Below are 19929 nucleotides of genomic sequence, written 5' to 3' on the forward strand. Positions count from 1 at the left end.
TAACACCTCAGAGTCAATTGCGTACCTTGCAGTAGGGTGTAGTGGACTGGCCCGGAGAGAGTACCGCAAAAGACACGATCGCATGGGACTCCGGATATATTGGGAGATGTGTAAGAGGATTGGGGTGAAGTGTTCTGGAAAATGGTTTGAGGAGGTGACTGATGAAGTGAGAAAAAGTGAGGATGGCAAGGTAGAGGTATGGTGGAACAAAAGTGTCATAACGACCAAGCAATTGAAACATAATTGTCCGGATTTGGTCGTCATTGACAAGGTCTCAAAAACTGGGACAGGAATGTGAGAGAGAAGAAGAATGAGAAGTGGAGCAATTATGCTCCATTGGCCTTGAAGATAAGGTGTATACACGGGGTTAAAACACAAATAATCCCGGTCATAGTTGGTACACTAGGAGTAGTATTAAGTCGTCTGGAAGAACAATTGAAAAAACTACAAATCCCCGATGTTTTAGGCAGCCTTCAGACCTCTGCAATTATAGGTACCACCAACATCCTTAGGAAAACCCTTGATCTTTGAAGCTCCTGGTTTGAAGCCGGGATTAAGGGAAATCTTCTGGAAATGAATCCCATCCCTTCCCAGAGAGACGTTGATAAACAAAATCAGAATTATTATTATTATTTTATTATTTTTGTCTTTCATGAATGACTTTCAACTTTTCCCATGCATTGCCATCTCACTTGCAATACCCGTCTCGATCAGGTTGTCATCATCATATCTCCTTCATGTCTTAAGCAGTCTACCATGTGACTTTGGGCAATCAACGTCAATGTTGGGCACACTTTGGAGCGTTTTGAATGACTGATGGTGTGCAACGTGGCTATACCAGTTAAAACATTGTTGCGTGACATAATTTCTCATGGAGGCCTGTTGAGTGAGACTGGTAATTTCCTCCATCCAACTAGGTTGTTCACGTTGTTCTGATGGTCAACGGAAAACATAGTAAAATGTAAAAGTAAAATATAAAAATAATTCTAGTTATCAATTTACTACATATCATCTCCATTCAGTCTTGAGAGACAATGGATACTCTCTATGAGGGTGGCTGCACATGTAATTGTAAAGTAAGGGTTGTGCAATCCCCAAACACACCTCCCCTAAATCGGCACTGCTTGATTCCAGTGGCAAGGGGAAATCCAGGACGACTGGAAACAATGCCGAGATAATCAGAGAACATATACAGTACCTGATATTTTCAAATGGTCACTCATTTTAGTACTGACCAGGTTCACATTGCTTAACTTTGGTCTAATGGGAGTAAGACTACCAAACATGATTATGCCATATGTCGTATGCTGTTGCCAAAACTCTTCAGAAAAATGATGCTAAATTCTTTGGTATGTTGTTTTTAAAGTGAAGAACTCCCCAGTCAATTCTATTATCTTGATCTAAAAGCACTCAACAGAAGATTCTATTATTGATTAGATTCTATCGAAAATAGACACCTTTTAAAAACATCTGGCATGGTCTTTTATTAGACGTGTTAGCACTAAAAAAATCAACAAAGCATTTAAAAAAAATATATATATATGTTTTTTTTAAAGATGTGGTTTCTTAACTTTTGCTCTTCTGTTCTTGTTTGGTTTGATTTAGTTGTTTTGTTTTACGGCATATCAATTGTTTTCAAGTTATTGAATGCCGAATCTCATAATTTTGGAAAAAAGGTTTTATACTTCTTTATATCTTCAAATATTGATTCATGGTGTTTGGTTTGGTGACTTTGTAAAGGAATTTTTTTTTTTTTTCGATTTTGCAGAACATGATTGTGTTTTGTAAAGAGAAAGGAGAAAAATATTAACATCAATGTTTGGTGAATTTTAAGTCAGGAAGTCACTATCTTCAGACAGTCTGATCTGGTAGCATTAGGACTCTTTTAGTGATTATTTGGATTATTCGAACTACAATTCTCATCTTGGTTGTTATTTACATAATGCTTTGGTCGATGTAACTTCTGACTTTCTTCAGGTACATCTAATCCTCTTTCTTTATTTTTCTCCTTTGGATTATTATCTCCCTTTATTTCCCTTTTTCAGATTATCCCCCTTTTTTATCTTTCTTTTTCGGATGATCCACTTCCTTTATTTCTTTCCATCAGATAATCCTCTTTCTTTACCCCCCCCCCTTCAGACAATATTCTTTCTTTATTTCTCTCCTTTGGATGATTATCTGTTTTATTTGTTTTCCTCTTTTGGACAATCCTCTTTCTTTCCTTTTTTTCCCCTCCGGACGATCCTCTTTCTATATTTCTCAGCTTCTGACAATCCGTTTTATTTATTTCCCTCTTTTTGAATGATTCTCTTTGTGCATTTTTCTTTTTTAAACAATCCTCATTCTTTATTCTTCTCTTTCGAATTATCCCTTTTTCTCTATTTCTCTCTTTCAGATTTTCTCTCCGTCGGACAATGTGTTTTATAAAATTTCCTCTTTCAAACGAATCTTTTTCGTTATTTTTCTCTTTCTGACTATTCTCTTGCTTTTATTTTGTTTCTTTGGACGATCCACTTTTTTTTCTTTTTTTTTTTTTTTTTTTTTAAATATATATCCCTCCTTCTGAGAATCCATTTTATTTATTTTCCTCACACAAGTGATACTCTCTTATTATTTCCCCTCATTCAGATGATCCTCTGTCTTTAAAATACAGAAGGAGATCATCCAAATAAATGTAGACTTTTGAATTGAAAGACATATTTACTTTTAGAAGAGTTTCCGATGTGTAGCTAATAGTCCTGAGATGGAAAACAGTTTTCGATGGGTAGCTTACTTTTTTTGTTTTATTTTACTTCAGTCGAAGTTCTCAGAAATCAAGGGGCCCACAACCTGGGGCTAACACTTGACGTCTATATGAGATACATAGATATTCGAATGTTCCATTAAAGTTCTTTATCTCTCAAGCACTGAGTTAGTAAAGAAATTGAGAACATAATTTTCCTCTCCCCAATCAAACATTTTTATACGTTGTAGTATATCTTTCATGTTGGTCTCATGGTCTTACTGGATTCCAGGACAAGAATTTATCTAGTCTGGTGGAATATCCAGCTTCGTGCTATTACTTGAGGTAATATCACTTGGAGAAGGTGCACCATTCCTCGAAAAAGCTGTGGGGTAGCCGTGGTGAGGAGATCTTATGTGGGCTGCAAATACTATGTGATTTTGAATATTTGGTCAGGGTTTACTTCTATGGAAAAAGTATCCTCATACCAGATTGTTCTGGCAAACCCCTGTATAGAGAGACCTTAGACACTCGAGGATAGTGCCTAGTAGGCATTCAAGTTCTCCCCCGTAGGCATTCAAGTTCTCCCCAGTAGGCATTCTGTATAAGCCTTGAGATGAAAAATAGAGTTTTCGATGGGTAGTTGATCTGTATATGTCCTGAGATGAAAAAATAGAATTTTCGATGGCTAGATAATCTGTACATGTCCTGAGATGAAAAATAAAGTTTTCAATGGGTAGCTAATCTGTATAAGTCTTGAACTGCAAAAAGTCTTGCAGACAAAGAGCAAGATTTCTTCTTGTGTGAACACAAAAAAATTGTGTAAAATTTTTTTAAATATCCAGTATATTTTATTGAGTAATTCACGTTTCTGATTGATGGTTAGCAGAGGTGTGGCTCCATTTGATTGGTCAGTTCCTGTCGTCAGTGTCTAAAAGTAGAACCTTCCAATTTTCTTCAATCATACCGTTTTATCATATCAAAAATATTGCAATGAAAACTGGATAAAATATATTTGCCAAAAGAGAAAAACAAAGAAAGAGAATCGTCCGAAAGAGAGAGAAAAAGAAAATAAATTGTCTAAAAAGGGCAAAATAAAAAAAGAGGAGCATCCAAATAAAAAAAATAAAAAAAGAGAGTAGAACGTGAACCTTGAGTTTATTTTCAGTAACCTTATAACAATACTCGCTTCCCATATTTTGTCCTCTAGTTCTTGCATTCCATGAGTGATGCTTCTGACAGTGGGGGAAGAACTGCCAATTTATCCATCTCACATTCATCGTTAACTGGTTTTTGATCTTGAAGTAGTATTTTTTAGCTCCTTATATAAGTGGCTTCAAGACCTCTCTGGAGCTATTCCCATGAAAAAGAGGATCGTCTGAATGAGATAAATAAGTAAAACAGATCGTCTAAGTAAAAAAAAAAAAAAAAAGAAAAAAAGAAAAAAAGAAAAGAAAAGAAATCTGATCGTTTGTAGGAGATAAATAAATAAAATGAATTTTGGAAGACGGAGGAAAGAAATAAAAAGGAAGGTGATTGCCCAGAGGAGAAAAATAAAGAAAGGAAATCATCCGGAAGAGAAAAATAAAGAAAAAAAGGATCTTCTGAAGGAGGGAGATAAAAAAGAGGATCATCCAAAATAGAGAGATAAAGATAGAGAAACGTCAGAAAAAAAGAAAAGGAAAAAAAAAGAAAAGAAAGAGAAACTGATCAAACCTAGAAGTTCTTCTTTTAGTTCATTTTTTTTCTTTTTTAGTTTTTCTTTTTATTATTTTTCAGATTCTTCTTCGATTCTGGTTTAGGAAATCATTTTAAAGCGATTAATGAGAATTCGTAAGCATTACAAGATAAATCTAATAAGTATTAATTATTGTTGAGTTATCTCCCTTCATTTCTGAGATTTTTTTCAAAATAGCGACAGGAACTCTTCGGATACTCATAAAATTTGATTGTCTTATTTAAAAACTAAAACTAATTGATCAATTTACGTGTTTTTGGGAATATGATATTTTTGTTTCGTCACGGGTACGTACATACTTTTTCGTTTTTTAAATATAGGAGAATTCTGGACAAGAACCTCTTCTAGTATTTCTGCCCCTTTTCTTTACTTTTTTGACTTCATCTTCTGGCTCTTTTTCTTCTATTTTTTCTTTATTCTTTTTCTATTTCTTCATTTTCTCTTTTCCTTTTCTACTACTTCTAGTTTTTCTATTTTTATTTGCTGTTGGTGTTGTTGTTCATCTTCCTTTTCACTATCACGATTATTATTACTTACGTGACGATATTTGCATTTCTCGTCAGGCAGCAGAGTTCAAAAACTCGGATGCTGGTTTATTTTTTACCGCCAACCTTTGCAAAGAAGGAATGGAACCTCGGTGCATTGTGGTTCTTCTTACTGCATTTCTGCCGAATTCTTTGCCTTCTTGTCAAGATGGAGACGCTAAAGCGAATACTGAATCATTGGTGAGAAGAGGTCTCTCGTCGACCCACCCAAGATGAAAGGCGGAGCTGATTTGCCCGGATGCATTATCTACATGGACCCCCCTCTCTCTCTCTCTCTCTCTCTCTCTCTCTCTCTCTCTCTCTCTCTCTCTCACTCACACACACACACATGTTTATAATCGCCCAACTCTATATCGCTGGAGTATCACATCGATGTAAGTAAATAAATGACTGATAGGTCATCCATAAGTGGGTGAAACAGATATATAGATATAAACATACATATGTAAAAAACATACATAACTTGGATCCAGCTTTTACTTACTTATTCACACAGGCACATAGGCACACACATACATGCACATGTGCAAAATTATATAATTCATGATTGGCCTTGGTTTTGAATATTACTCGGTGTAGCCATACTGATGAGTAACAGAGACAACGAAACATGTGTTTGTTAATATATATATATATATATATATATATATATATATATATATATATATATATATATATTGTACCATGGCTTCATTGACAGGTCGAAAACTGTTTCCATTCCTTGAGATTAGAAATTGATTGTAAGAGCTTTTCGAAACAATAAAGGTCTACTCGTGTCAATGTAACCATGGTACATCTTTGGAAACTGTACTGTCTGGTTTTTAAATATATATATATATATATATATATATATATATATATATATATATATATATATATATATATATATATATATATATAGTGACACGCATAAGTATTGGATAAATGTTATTTCCTGTTATAACTCTAGTTTATGTTTGCCTCATTCGATAGCCGACTCCTTGATTACTTCTTTTGGGGCATGATCGATTCCAAGATCAATACCATACTCTTAACGTTGTCGACTCTCTGAAGGCTACCACCGTGGAAGCGTTCACTGCTACGGTTAAGGACATAGTTGCCTAATCGTATGACTCATTTTGCGTTCACCTTAAGATGAGTACATAGAAAAATATTGTAGTATGTAATTTTAACTGTTGATAAATTGTCTGGTCTCTGTATATACAACTTTTGTTTTTATTGCCCGTTATATTTTCTTTTTGTCAAATATAGGATTTTCCTGCAACATTCTGTATATATATATATATATATATATATATATATATATATATATATATATATATATATATATATATATATATATATATATATATAAATGTAACTCTTGGTTCGTTCGCAATTAATAGTCTAAAAAACTACTGGACGGATGGCTTCCACGTTTTGGTATAATATGTTTACTATATCCATGTGTGTTTTTATATATTTCTTTTTAATTATAACATTATACTTAATTTTTCTATGATAAATAGGTGGTTTTCTTTGTACCGATAGGCCATTTTTTTTTATTTAGGGACAATTATTTATTACCGCTTCCTGTCACGTGATCAGTGTTTCCAATTTAGCGGTTTTCCTGCTAAATCTGGAGATTTCGTTTGCAATCTAGCAGGAATTCTAGAAAATCTGGAGATATTTAGCACCCACACACCTGCAATTTTAGATTAAAAAATAAAGAAAAGCGCTTGAAAATACTTTAAAACATAAAATAAACTCATTCATGTAAGTAAAAAAAGTAGCATTTATTGCCTTTGGTAACAATTATTTATTGATTATTTGTTTTGTTTTTCGCCTTTTTTTTCGGTTAACCATTCTTAAATCTCGCTATAAAATCGATTTTTCCAAATGTAAATGTAAACAGAATATGTTTACAATATCGGTAAATTTTCAATGGGTTTAATCACATGATTATTGATAATGCAACCATGTGATTGAAATTTGATTTAAATTAACCACACGTGGTCGTTTTCCTATCAAATATTCATCGAAAAATGGTAGCTACAGACAAAATGAATGCCGACGCTCAAAGTGTATAAACATTTTGACCCCTCCCTTTACTTAAAAATTCACAAAAAATCAGGAAATTAACCAATTTTAATGAAAATTTCAGTATTTATCAAATAATGATCGCAGAATATAATGAACTAATTATTTTTACTTAACTCTTAGTGAAAATGTTTTATTTTGCTTAAACATAAAATACCTTTACTAAAGTTATGGTTTTCCGTAGTAAATAAAAAACGCAAGAATCTATTTTTGCTTTTTTTTTATTTAAATAAAGCATCGTAATTTGTAACAATAAAAAATAATTTTTACAAGAACATTCCGAAAAAGCCCTCTAAAGTCCGTATTAATGAATTCAATATAACTCGAAGAAAAATGAATTTCTCGCATACTATTCAAAAAATTGAAGATTCAATTAGATTCCTATTTCAGTCACCTAAATTATTTAGGGTGAAATTAGTTTAGGAATTTATAGCCAAACCTAAATATATTTTTTTGCTTAAAAAAATAGTATTAATACAGTAAGTTAGGTAAAATTTGCATAGAATGCTCTGCTTTACGGTTGTTGTAAAAATGGAACTGAAATTTGAATTTCATTCCCTTTTAAATTCGGTACATTTTTACATTACGTCCAACTCATCGTTCATATTCGACACGTCAACTTTTATAGCTTTTCGGGTATGCTGGCAAGGTTAGGGGTGTCTATTCTGAAAGCCGTTCTAACATGGGTAGATTGGTAGGTGTGTCAGAAATTTCGTGAAAAATAGTGAATAATTCCACCCCGTTTTTCCAAGCTTATAACTCCTCAAAAAATGTAACTCAAGCTCTAATTTTTTTTCAATTAAAGGAGCAAAGACCAAGGTTTCATAAAAAAAAACAAAAAAACAAACAACGTGTTTTTTTTTAAAAAAGATTTTAAACTTCGGACTTCACAGTTAAATTTCTAAAAACACTACATTTTTTGTTTTAAATTTGAATATATTATTTATTTACCTTTTCTCTTCAATTTGTGATATATAACACTTTGGTGAGTAAATTAATTATTTACTTTTTAATAGACATTTCAAAATGGGAGGCGTGACTTATTTGACCCCCTGTCTTTCCAAGCTTATAACTACTCGAAAAATGTAATTCAAGCCCTAATTTTTTTCCATTAAAGGAGCAAGGACCAAGGTTTCATTAAAAACAAAAAGACAAAAGAAAAAACAAACAACGTGGTTTAAAAAAAAACAAACTTCGAACTTTACAGGTAAATTTCTAAAAAACACTACTTGTTTTGTTTTAAATTTGAATATATTATTTATTGACCTTTTCTCTTCAATTTGTGATATATAAAACTTTGGTGAGTAAATTAATTATTTACTTTTTAACAGATACTTGAAAATGGGGGGGCATGAATTAAAAAAAAACGTTTGTCTAAAATATTATATTCGGTTTATTGGAAAGAGTATAGAATTTCACATTGATCCTGAAAATATTGTAAAAATAGAATCAATAGAAAAATTTTGATAGATTTTTAAAGTTTAAAAACTGAAAAATATTGAGTTCGTAAAATTCATTACTGTTTTTTAAAAAATAAAAAAATATTTCTATTACTTTTAAAACAACTTTAATAGTTTATTTTGGAAGTATAATCCATAAAGAAAATAAACAGCCCACTTTTAAAAGAGAAATTACGAGTGTTTTTTTATATTTTATTCGCAGTTTCGTGATAGGGGTGTCAAAAATTCCTACAAAAATTTTGATACATCTACTAGATTGGAGTGTTTATTCGTTATAAACGTACCCGACAACCTATAAATGTTGACATTTCCAATGTGAATGGTAAGCTGGACTTATGTAAAAAATAACAAAAAGATATACGAAACTGACTTTTTCGTTTAAAAATGGAATTATTTCCCTTTCGTTATTAACTTTTTTTTTTTTAATATTTTGTTTTGTATAAAGTACACTTGTTGAATGTTACTGTTTAGATTATATTCGTTTGGGGGGCACAATTAAAAAATTAAGAAAGATTAAAACGGAGCAAAATTTAAGTTTGCGTTCCATTTTTACAACAACCGTAAAACAGCGCATACACAGCAAGTTTTATCGTAATTTATAAGCATAGTGTTGAAACACTAAATCAGCATTTTATTTTTGCATAATTAATGATGGAAGTATTTTTCTGTTTATTTTCTGAACATCTGTTAAAAAAAATAATTTGTACATTCTCTTGAATAAAAGAATTAAACTTTTCTCTATTTTCACATGTGTTCCATTTTAACAAACTGAGCCACAGCAACGCGTGGCCGGGTACAGCTAATATATATATATATATATATATATATATATATATATATATATATATATATATATATAAATTCGTATTCTTGTCTGTTTGTTTGTTCACAATTTGATTAATATATACAAAAAGTTTCTTACTTTAATCTTTCATTTATTTCTATATATAGTATGATTCTTGAAAAATATACAATTAAGAGATCACCTCATTTGCATATAACATTAAGAAAAATCGATTTTATTAAATAGCGGTATCTTAATTAATGTTTTTAGCGAGAGAATTGTCTTATGTGTTCTATTTAAAATTGTTATTTAATAAACTTTAAACAATAATTATATTGATAACATATTTAATTTAATTTATTATAAATTTTTATTCCAACATCGATTTTTTTAAAAACTTTCTTTTAAAGAGTTATTTGCCCCTAGAAATTTTGGAACATAAACCAACAAACTATTCACAAAATAAAATAATTTGATAATCTCAATAATTTTCTAGCCTGAAAAAATAATTCCGTGTAGATAAAAAAATGTTTGGCTTTTATTGTTTTTTTTTTATATTCAACCAAAAATAACTTCCGAAAAAAATGAAAAGATTTCATTTGTTTGTTTTTATTATTCTTCAAACGGCTACACAGAATCGGTAAATTTTTAGGACATGACCCAGCGTCGTTTAACCCCTAAAAATAAAATGATCTACTTTTTTTTGTTTAAACAGCCTTTATAAATAATATGAGAGAAGAAATTTTGAAAAAAAATTACATTTTAGAGTGGGGGATCACTGTTCTATATAAATTTAACGTAGAATGAGCACCCACTTTTTGGCCACCAAGCATTCAACGAGACATATAACCCTTAGCATTTTTCAAGTTTGGCGAGCGAGAGGGAAGGCAAAACATGACAAATACATTTTTTTTTGGTGGGGGAGGGGCGGGAATTACATGTGAAACATAAAATAACGATAAATTTAATTAATTTTTATGAGACCATTCTGTACTTTCACCTAACAATTTCATAAACAAAACGAACCCCAAAATATGACAAATTCGATTTTTTTAGGAGGGGGGGATTACATTAGAAACATAAAATGACGAAAAATGTCATTTAATTATTTTTGGAATTAATTTTTGGTAGATTTTAATTTTTTAGGGGTTAGATGATGCTGGGTTACGTCATAAAAATGATTACAGAATATATATATATATATATATATATATATATATATATATATATATATATATATATATATATATATATATACAAGGTTGAACGATAAAATTGTCCCCCAAAGAAAACAGCAGTACAGTTTTATTTTAAAACTTTTATTGAAAAACATCAATTCAGGTAACTCGATTATGTAGTAGAGCTGAATTCTAATCAATGTAGCAGCATTCAGCCTCAATCACTGCTGGATTACGGGTACAAAACTGGAAACATGTCTTTTTCACAAGCGCCAGCAGGATGGCAGCGATCAGGCTGGCTTTGATGTTGTGAGAGGTCATGTTGGTGATGTTCTCAATGTATGACCAAACAAAGTAATCAAGAAGGTTCAGATCGGGGGAGGAGGAGGGCCAGTGAGAGAAGGGTACAAAGTACTATAATGCTCCTTATCTTAGGTTGAGCATATTGAGAAGTGATATACAAATTACCATCAGCGTATGAAGCGATGCTCTTTGTGTAAAAAAAATTGAGCTTAGGTATTTGGAAATGTCAAAACATTGTTACTTCACTGCCCGCATAGTAGCAGCCATATAGCGCAACAGTGAGGAGCTCCGACCCTCGTTTGGGCGATTGGGTTTCGATTCTGGCTTGAGGTAGTTGCTTGTCCAGCTGCACTGATGAGCTATGAAACAGCGAAACAGTACTGTATGTGGATTACTATATATATATATATATATATATATATATATATATATATATATATATATAAGTTCTTATAATTATTTATTATTGTTATAAAGCTGTATCTGAAAAAATATCGAGCCCTTTGTGTGCACAAAATCTGTTGTCTGCTCTGATTAAAAGAAGTTAATTTGTCATGTTATTATATATGTAGCGTAAAGATAATATCCCTGTATTTGTCTGTTTTTTTTTTCCTTTATTAAGTTGAAAATTAGGCCAGCCTATCTAAAATTGGCTCATGGGAAATTCTCATGCCCCTTCTTTCCCCTAAACAGAATTTATAATTTCTATTATTTATGTTACAAGACAGTACTAATTTTAATATTTCCCAATGAATATACTATTTAAGTTTTTATTTTTTGTTCCAATATATATTTAAATAATGTAGTACGAGTTTTATATTTTTCATTTTTTAATATCACGATAGGATAACTAAATGTACTCGTGAATGGATTTTTGTAGCTCCTATATGTTTTATCTTCATTACTAATATTATTATTCACAGTTGCTTCGTATATGATATTAAGTGTTAACACTTATTTGTCAACGGACAATTATTTTTTTTTTATCTCGCAATTACATAAATTAGTATTATTATCCCTATTGATACTATTATAACTGGTACATCCATTTTAAATGGATATTCTGTAGTTCCACTCCTATGTATTTTTTCTCTTCGTTATTAATCATTATTCACGGTTGCTTTGTATATGATATTAGGTGTTAAATAGTTATTTATCGATGGGCATTTGTCTTTGTATCTGCAATTACATACATTGGCATTATTATTCATATTAATATATTTAATATCTGTCTGTTACCAGACCATCACCATTATTATTACTGTTACTAGCGTTATTATCACAGAAAAATAGAGAAAAAGTCATACATCCAAGACGACGCTGTCGTCTGGCTCAGACTTTATACTTCTGACTTTATTAAACCAAATGGATCAAAAAGTCCAAATCTCAGCGTAATGAGTTTTACTATTTGGGCATTATTGTTACCTCAGTAAGAGATTATTGTAACCTCAGTAAGATAGTAGAGACGCCGTAGGCACAAATGACTTTAAAATTTATGGAAACAGAGCTATATACTGTTTGAAGTCTTCTAAATAGTAACTCGAAGTTGACTAGTCTGTCTACGTCGTTGTGCAGCTGAAAATAGGAAGCACATTGAATATCTCAACTAGCATGTGTGTTTTTCTACTGTTTTAAAAATATTTTCTTTAATCAATATGTTTTCTGTTTCCAACAATTACATACGTACGTGTAAAGTGTATATTAAACGAACTAGTAACTATACGCGTTGCCTAATCGTATATTTTTGCAAGTAAATTTAATGTTTCGCTGGCTCTTCCATCCATTTTTGTTTCATTGTAAAATTTACTTAATTTAACTATCCAACTAAACAAGAAAGTGGATAATAAGATTATAGCTAGATATAAATATAAAAATGCACATGTTCATTTTGATCTTAAAAACTTGCTTGTTTGCGCATTTAATTAATTAGATGATAGAAGGAAGAGCAAATGAAATGAGAAGTGGTGGGAAAACAGTAACAGAGAAAGAGGAAGCTAGTAGTAGTAACAGTAGTGTAAGAGGAGGAGGAGAGTAAGAGGATGACATAAATAAATGAATGATGTAAATAAAGAAGATAAAAAGTCAAAATGATTATACTGTATACAATGAATCGACGTGATCGAAATCGCACTAATTTCGTCAAATCGAGAGAAGACGCTGATTTTGTTCTGTAACTTTCTGAATGTAATTTTTAAAAATCTATTTACCGTTACACTCGATTATGGGTGCTAAATGTATACTCAATGGGTCACTGTTCGTCTAGTATATAAAATGACTACATTTCGACAGATACCTTCATCGTGTAATGGGATAAGGCGTTCTGTTTTTAATCTATAATTTAAAGGCTCGAACTTAATACATTACGTTTGAAAGGATATAGATATTTTAGTTTAATCTGTATGTATTAGTAATCTCGATTTCCTCCTATAAATTCAGCCATTATAGGAACATAACCGAATACTTCTTATACAACTCTTTTCCAATCAACACCGACAGAACTTCATACAGCATGTTCCACGAATATATTTTAACATTTTTAATTATTACAAAAATTATTACATTTATTCCGAGATTTATGCTTCTCCCAAAAATATCTTCAAAATACAGGGTAGCAGCCATATTATAGAATAAATTTGTGCAATCAACAGAGTTTCTTTCAAAGAACTGTCCATCTGTGGAACATAATACTATGGGATTGATTCCCTGCTGATTACAACGTGGTTGTCTTCAAGTCCAACATAAACAAATACTTGACAAGCCAACCTCCTAAGTAATTAAATTCTGCCTATTCCATCCATCGTTTGTAATCCTCTCACAGTACTGTTCTTCTACTGACGATCTTATTAACTCTTCTCCTCGAGTGGCGTTTTGCCTTTGTAAATTAGTGACTCAATAGTACAAAGAAAAAAAACTAATGAAAATTATATAACTCTAATTTCGTTCCGCTCTCGTTTCACTGATACTCCGTTCTTCCTACATACACTCCCTTTATGGCAATGTGAAGGTTGTCAACATTCGTAGTGATAGTTGTACTATGGAAGCGATATAATTTGAACCTAGGACCTGAAATCGTCACTTTGCGCCAGAATTCACAACATTTCAGAATGCTTCTTTTTAGGAAGTTGGATTCCATGCACATCTAACCAACCTTTTGTCACATCTGGCTCCCGTGAAGAGGCAGTAAATAGGGTCCATCTTCTCGTATTTCACCCTTTTTTGTTCGATTCCTGAGAGAGAGAGAGAGAGAGAGAGAGAGAGAGAGAGAGAGAGAGAGAGGGAAGAGGAGGTGAGATATTTTAGAGTGCCCCTTTTAGAGAGGGATTCATTCACATCAAACTGACCTTGTATCCCATCCGGCCTTCGCGGAGAAGCAGTAAATAGGGTTCATCTCGTATTTTACACTTTTTTGTGTGTTCGATTCTTGAGAGAGAGAGAGAGAGAGAGAGAGAGAGAGAGAGAGAGAGAGAGAGAGAGAGAGAGAGACAGACAGACAGACAGACAGACAGACAGACAGACAGACAGAGACAGAGAGTGGAGAAAGCGGGCAGATAAACAGACAGACAGACAGACAGACAGAAAGACAGACAGACACAAAAAAGAAGGAGAGGATGATAGAGGGGAAAAGAGAGGTCAGATGAAAGGTTGTTTAAATATCGGACGGCAAAAAAAAAAAGGAAAAAACACGATGACGTAATGAGAAAGACTCACGTAAATCTTTTCTTTTTTATTTTTCAATGAAATTTATCGGTGCAAATGAAAGATAAAAATAGCTACAATATGGATGGCTACTGGGGCTTGTCGGTGTTTACTTTTCCTAAACTTCTATCTTATACTGAATCTGTGTGTGTTCGTGTGCTTTGATGCGAGTCTTGCCGTCTGTTAATATTTCTGATACTAATTCATATCTATTTTTACTCCTTCGTGCAACTCTATCATTAGTCTGCCAGATTTAATCCTCTCCTTGTGTTGGTTTATGATAAAAATTCAATTAAAAAAAAATTAACGCGACGAGTGCGTGAGAATCAGTGAGAATCGAACCCGACACAATGATAAATGATCAACCTAAAAAAGAGTATGAAAGTCAATATGATCTTAAGTTTTGCTTGCTTGCTTGCTTACTCCCCCCGCCTCTCTCTCTCATATATACCCACTGGAAAATGAGAACGTTTACATTCCCGTCGTGAATTTAAATACGAGTCATAAAATTTTATGTAGTCGCGTACTTTCCACTCATTTCGCTTGCTATTTATCTCGGGCTGTTTCAATCTATCTGTGTTATACCTATATCTAATTTCAGCCTGTTTCTTTCAATATGCTAGTCTTTTTCTACCTAAATATACCCCTGTCTGTCTGTCTGTCTGTCTGTCTCTCTCGCTCTCTCTCTCTCTCTCTCTCTCTCTCTCTCTCTCTATATATATATATATATATATATATATATATATATATATATATATATATATATATATATATATATATATAAATAATTATTTCCACAGCCAATGTCGCATCTCACAATAGCCAAGAAAGCCATCAAACCGAAAGTCTAAGACTCGAGTTTCGCCCTCATTTGGGCTCATCAATTAGATATATTCGAGCTCGGGATTTGAAACCCGAGCTTCTTGCACTCTACCAACTGAGCAAACACACCACACACACAAGATTGCCTATTAACTTACGCAGATCAAGCAACCGCGGCATAGATCCGACAGTGGAATGAACCTACCTAATACTGAACAAGGGACGTGGTCATCCAACCAGCTATAACCCAAGCCGACGCTTCACAAGTAGGAATTTTATACTCGTAAGGACGATGCCACCACGACACGCTAACCTTAGACTTCCTGTGTGTTGGTTTTCTTGGCTATAATCAAACCAAAGGAGTAGATTATACAGAAACTTTCTCACCGACAGCCGACATCACATTAATCCGCATATTAATGCAAATGGCTACCCAATACGATCCCATCGTACATCAAATGGACGTAAAAACAGCATATCTTCATGCCCTATCGACCATGAAATTTATATGGAGCAACCAGAAGGATTTGAAGTAAAATGGAAAACAGACGAAGAACCAGTCTGTATGTTAAACAAATCCCTATACGGCCTAAAACAATCGGGCATTAACTGGAACCAAACCCTACATAATCGGCTCACCAAAAATGGTTTCACTCAGAATAAAGTGGATCATTGCGTCTACATACGACACAGCAGTAAAGAACGAGTCATTGTCATCTCATGGGTCGATGATTTAATTATTGCAACTGATAATAATGATTCACTAAACACTATCAAGCAGATGCTGATGTCCGAATTTGAGATGAAAGACCTCGGAAAACTTCAGCATTTCCTAGGAATAGATTTCAACATAACCGAAAAAATATATTAATGAGCCAGGAACGGTATACGACAAAAATACCGGAAAGGTTCGACATGCCCGACTGTAAGTCCAGGACAACACCATGTGAGCAGAAGTTGGATTTAACCGACAATAACTCCAACGACACGATCGACCCCAGAAAATACCGTGAAGTCGTCGGTAGCTTAATTTATTTGATGATCTGTACGCGACCAGATATAAGTTATATTGTCGGAAAATTATCCCAGTATTTATCCAAGCCATGCGAACAGCACTGGACCGCAACCAAGCATGTACTGAGATACATAAAGAGCACTGTGCGATATCAATTATGCTATACAAAAACAAACGACCAACTCCAGCTAATTGCGTACAGCGACGCCGACTGGGCGTCAGATCAATGCGACAGACACAGTACGTCTGGGTACTACTTCAGTTTGACAAAAAACGACCCACCCATTTCATGGAAATCAAAAAGACAACCTACGGTAACATTATCAACATACGAAACCGAGTATGTGGCATTAACAAAGACCACTCAAGAAGGTATGTACCTCCCACAATTATTCACAGAAATGGACCTATGCAAAAATTACGGACCGATTAAGATATTCGAAGATAAGAAGAATGCAATAGCACTTTCCAGAGACCCTGTGCACCGACAGAGGTGCAAGCATATCGACATAAAATACCACTTCATCAGGGACGCCATAAACAACGGCGACATAAAAATTATCTATTGTCCTACAAATGACATGCTAGTGGACATTTTGACGAAACCCCCAACCCAAGCAAAATTAGATAAATTCAAAGAACTTCTTTTTGGATTTTAAATACGATGCGCTTATACAATATACACAATAACATTCTAAGAGCAAGCAGGGATGTTGGAACTCTTCCTGTGATTGTCTCCCCTTTATTATAAAAATCCTACAATCCCTTTTTTTACCCTATAATAAAAATTTATTCTCTCTATCTGTCCACACATGTTTATATTTCCTCTTTTGAATCTTAACCCATTCCCTATCTCAATTCCACCTAAAATGCACCACTCAACATGGTTGGTCAGCGGTGATTTCTAAAAATCCATTGGGTGCAACGTAATGGCAGCCTAGGAACAAGGTACTCGCACTAGGTCCATCAAACACTGCATTGACAAAACTGCAGAATAAGCAATGTGCAGATTTTCTAATGAAAGCGAAGAAATCTTAGCGCATATTGTATCGAAATGCCCTATGCTAACATAACATCAATATAAAAAATGGAAACACGACAAAGTCGCTCAAGTACTACACTGGAATATATGCAAACTCTATGAATTGGACCATAATGATAAAGTAGTGTGAATATTAACCGGAAGTGGTACGGGAAACGATAATGTTGAACTTCTTTGGGACATGTGCATATAAACTGATGATGTTCTTGAAAATTCCAAACCCGACTTAATCTTTCTAAAGGAACTTGCTTAATCTTTGACATAGGATTAGCAAATCTCTCGACGGTGGCAATCTTTCTAGGGCAATTGCTCTTGACATATCTAAAGCCTTTGATAGGGTATGGCATAAAGGTTTACTTCATAAGATCGCTAGTTATGGTATAGCTGGAAATGTCTTCTCAATTATTAAATCATTTCTTTCTGATAGGTTCATAAGAGTAGTAGTTGAGGGGCAAAAATCAGAAGCTCACAGTATTAATGCCGGTGTCCCTCAGGGGTCCATCCTGGGCCCAACTCTTTTCCTGATCTACATTAATGATCTTCCAAATCACATCCTTACATCATTTGTAGACATTTATGCTGACGACACTACCATTTATGGTTGCACATCTAAGACAGTAAACGACCAAGTTCTCTCCAATTCTCTCTCCTCTGATCTTGAGCACGTAGTACAATGGGGAAAGGAGTGGCTGGTTACTTTTAATGCATCTAAAACCAAGCTTCTCTCTTTACATCATCAACATTCTAATCCACATTTGGCATCAATTGAAATGAATGGCTCTCGTCTTCAGGAGGCCTCAAGTTTTGACAAGCTTCTGGGCTTGACCATTACTCCTGATCTTAAATGGAACACGTACATCAAATCTGTTGCCAAGGCCGCTGGAAAAATGGTGGGATCTTTCTATCGATCCGGTAAATATCTCACTGCTGATGCTATTCTCTATCTATATAAGAGTCAGGTACGTCCAAAGATGGAATACTGTTGCCACATCTGGGCAGGAGCTGCTAGAAAGGACTTGTCCTGCCTTGATAGAGTTCAAAATAGACTTCGTAGCCTCGTAGGAGATGTCCTTTTCTCTTCGCTGCAACCTCTATCTCACAGAAGAGATGTTGTGAGTTTGTCTCTGATGTATCGTTATTTTCATGGAAAGTGTTCGACTGAGCTTCAATCTATGGTCCCCCCTCGCCAAACTTTCACAAGAAACACTCGTCTAGCTGTAAACACTATCAATAATTCCCCCCACTCTTTATCTGTGCCTAAACCTAAACGTATATTCCATGAACAAAGCTTCTTTCTTAGAACTGCACGGCTGTGGAATTGTCTTCCGTTTTCCTGCTTTCCGGCTGACTACAATATGGTTGTGTTCAAGTCTAAAGTAAATAAGTTCTTGATGAGCCGTTCCATATAAGTTATCAAATTTACCAAATTTTCATTACTAATGATTACTATATTGTCCAATTTCTACTGTACACTCTTTAACCCTTATCCTTGAGTGGCCTCTGGGCCTTGATAATGTGGTGATGCCTATGTAAAAAAAAAAAAAAGCCCGCCTCTTCGATACTAAAGTGCAAGAGAAATAACACGAAAAACAATATCAAGATCTAAAATAGAAGTTAATTGGAATATGGAAATGTAAAGAAATTTTTTTAAAATTGCCGTTGTAATTGGAACGTTTGAAACCATAACGAAAAGACACCATAAATGCCTTAAACAAATTGACGAGAAAATGTCTGCAGTTTTCAGCTAGGATATTCTCACAACGTTTCGTATTCTTTAGAAGCGTCTTGTCAAACTCGGGAATTTTATGTCGAACTCAGGAATCTGTCCTGAAGTTCAAACAGAATACTTTATTTAATTCAGAGGAGGGGGGTCGTCCCATCAACCATAATTGGATAGAAGTATTAAATGATTCGTAATTGTATTCTTAGTAACGTCTGCACTGAGAATTGACCCTTCAACCCCTCCAGGAAACTGTCATTCAGAACTGATTATAACTTAGCACTTTTATCCTCTGCGCCGAATTCAACAAAACGCACCTCGAGAAGGTAACAGGTTACATAGGTTGAATCTTTCTGAGAATAACGTCGAGGATGCGAACGGTAGGCCAAATAATCAAAATAATGCCACTTGTCAATCCTCATCTACAAAATCCGAAACAATGTTTTTGATTTGTTTTTATTAAATGTTGAAATGAGATGATACGTGTTTTGTTGCACAGTATTTTATTGAGATACCTACTCAGCAATAAAACTAGATGTGCGTTTCATTGATAAACACAAATGACATACGTAGGTTTGGCTTCATATTTGTATTATGTGAGGTCACTGCTTTTCAACTGACACGCCACAAAACTATTGTCGGTCGCAAAGGAGTGTCGAAAGATTTTATATTAAAAGTTTTTTTTTGGAATTGACGAATAAAAGGTCAAAAACATCATATTAAAAAATGAAATAGGACGATGACAGAAAACACGATCAGATATTTCAAAGACACGTCCATTTAATCTAAGTTTTTGTGCTGAAAATCCTATTTCAAACCTAAGCC

The 19929-nt window shown here is 33.7% G+C and overlaps 1 pseudogene; it reads left to right on the forward strand.

Annotated features, from left to right (window-relative positions):
• Positions 1–16242: 16242 nt before the first annotated feature.
• LOC145292309 (uncharacterized) lies at positions 16243–17001 on the forward strand (annotated as a pseudogene).
• Positions 17002–19929: the final 2928 nt, after the last annotated feature.

The sequence above is a fragment of the Euprymna scolopes genome, chromosome 13, assembly GCF_053919585.1.
Source record: "Euprymna scolopes isolate OS-2025 chromosome 13, ASM5391958v1, whole genome shotgun sequence".
NCBI lineage: Eukaryota > Metazoa > Mollusca > Cephalopoda > Sepiida > Sepiolidae > Euprymna > Euprymna scolopes.